This window comes from Anopheles stephensi, unplaced genomic scaffold (genome assembly GCF_013141755.1).
Source record: "Anopheles stephensi strain Indian unplaced genomic scaffold, UCI_ANSTEP_V1.0 ucontig396, whole genome shotgun sequence".
Classification (NCBI taxonomy): domain Eukaryota; kingdom Metazoa; phylum Arthropoda; class Insecta; order Diptera; family Culicidae; genus Anopheles; species Anopheles stephensi.
In genome coordinates this window covers 35,001-37,500 of record NW_023405342.1, presented here as the reverse complement: position 1 = coordinate 37,500, position 2,500 = coordinate 35,001, and positions in this window count along the sequence as shown.

Genomic DNA, 2,500 nt, shown 5'->3' with positions numbered 1-2,500 from the left:
TATCGAAAGATGGTTAAGTGGAGTCACCCAATGGGTGCCGTGCGTTATCAGGTACGTAATGCACAGTAGAGATACATTGTCGGGAGGTGGAACCCGAAAAATGTACAAGTCCGGGAATACGGAAAAGTTTCCCCATGAAAGGCTGGGGATACAATTATTGATACAAATAATGTGCCTAAGGGTACATTTATTTTTCTAAGTCCCAGAAATCCGTCACTGAAACATCACGACTTACAAACACATCTTCCCCCGGTCCTCCCATATACGGCACGGGGACAAGTATGAAGAATGAAATCATGTGTGTATGGAACATATAATGTGCCTGAGAGCACATTTTTTTTCTAAGTCCCAGAAATCCGGTCACTGAACATCACGACTTACGAAGACATGTTCCCCCGGTCCTCCCATATACGGCACGGGGACAAGTATGAAGAATGAAAATCATGTGTGTATGGAACATATAATGTGCCTGAGAGCACATTTTTTTTCTAAGTCCCAGAAATCCGTCACTGAACATCACGACTTACGAAGACATGTTCCCCCGGTCCTCCCATATACGGCACGGGGACAAGTATGAAGAATGAAAATCATGTGTGTATGAAACATATAATGTGCCTGAGAGCACATTTTTTTTCTAAGTCCCAGAAATCCGTCACTGAACATCACGACTTACGAAGACATGTTCCCCCGGTCCTCCCATATACGGCACCGGGACAAGTATGAAGAATGAAAATCATGTGTGTATGAAACATATAATGTGCCTGAGAGCACATTTTTTTTCTAAGTCCCAGAAATCCGTCACTGAACATCACGACTTACGAAGACATGTTCCCCCGGTCCTCCCATATACGGCACCGGGACAAGTATGAAGTATGAAAATTTTTGGTCACAGCGTGAAATCCCTCTAATGATCATGAAAATAGCATCGGATCACTTATCTGACCATAAAAAGTGAACCAAAACCCTATTTGGACAAACTTTTTGGTCCTATGAAAAATTCACTTTTCATATATGTCATGGTCGAAAATTTTCTAAGTCCCAAAAAATCACTTATTCTCGAATATCTCGAAAACTACGTATCGGACAGGGGTCAACCAAGGTGTTTTAGAAAGGTCTTTACAAGCTCTATTTAATGAGCCATAGCGACTTTCAAGTGATTTTTTGACACTTTTTCGCATATCGGCATCCTTGGTTCCCATACTGGCCATAGGCCATAGGGCACCGAACGGCCAACTTTTGGTCCGGGGGTGAAATTTTTTTTTCACGAGATTTTGATGAAAATGGCTTCGGAACGCGTTTCTAATAATGAAAAGTGAAACCAAACAGTATTTGCGAAGAAAAAATTGTCCTATGAAAAAATCACTTTTTCTTAGGGTACGGGTCAAAAATTTTCTAAGTCCCAAAAAATCACATTATTCTCGAATATCTCGAAAACTACTTATCGGACAGGGGTCAACCAAGGTGTTTTAGAAAGGTCTTTACAAGCTCTATTTAATGAGCCATAGCGACTTTCAAGTGATTTTTTGACACTTTTTCGCATATCGGCATCCTTGGTTCCCATACTGGCCATAGGCCATAGGGCACCGAACGGCCAACTTTTGGTCCGGGGGTGAAATTTTTTTTTCACGAGATTTTGATGAAAATGGCTTCGGAACGCGTTTCTAATAATGAAAAGTGAAACCAAACAGTATTTGCGAAGAAAAAATTGTCCTATGAAAAAATCACTTTTTCTTAGGGTACGGGTCAAAAATTTTCTAAGTCCCAAAAAATCACATATTCTCGAATATCTCGAAAACTACGTATCGGACAGGGGTCAACCAAGGTGTTTTAGAAAGGTCTTTACAAGCTCTATTTAATGAGCCATAGCGACTTTCAAGTGATTTTTTGACACTTTTTCGCATATCGGCATCCTTGGTTCCCATACTGGCCATAGGCCATAGGGCACCGAACGGCCAACTTTTGGTCCGGGGGTGAAATTTTTTTTTCACGAGATTTTGATGAAAATGGCTTCGGAACGCGTTTCTAATAATGAAAAGTGAAACCAAACAGTATTTGCGAAGAAAAAATTGTCCTATGAAAAAATCACTTTTTCTTAGGGTACGGGTCAAAAATTTTCTAAGTCCCAAAAAATCACATTTTCTCGAATATCTCGAAAACTACTTATCGGACAGGGGTCAACCAAGGTGTTTTAGAAAGGTCTCAACAAGCTCTAAATAATGGGCCATAGCGACTTTTTAGTGATTTTTTGACAAATTTTGTCATATCGGCATCCCGAGTTCCCATACTGGCCATAGGCCATGGGGCCCCGAACGAAAAAATTTTGGTCCGAGGGTCAAAATTTTTTTTCTCATAAATTTGTTCAAAACGCCGTCGGAACGCGCCTTAGATCATGAAAAGTGAAAAGAAACAGTATTTTGCAAAAGTTGGGGTGGCCTATGACTTACATGGCCACGTCCTAGGTCCGAGTTCCCGAGGTCGTGTTCTTCAGTGGCGGAAAAAA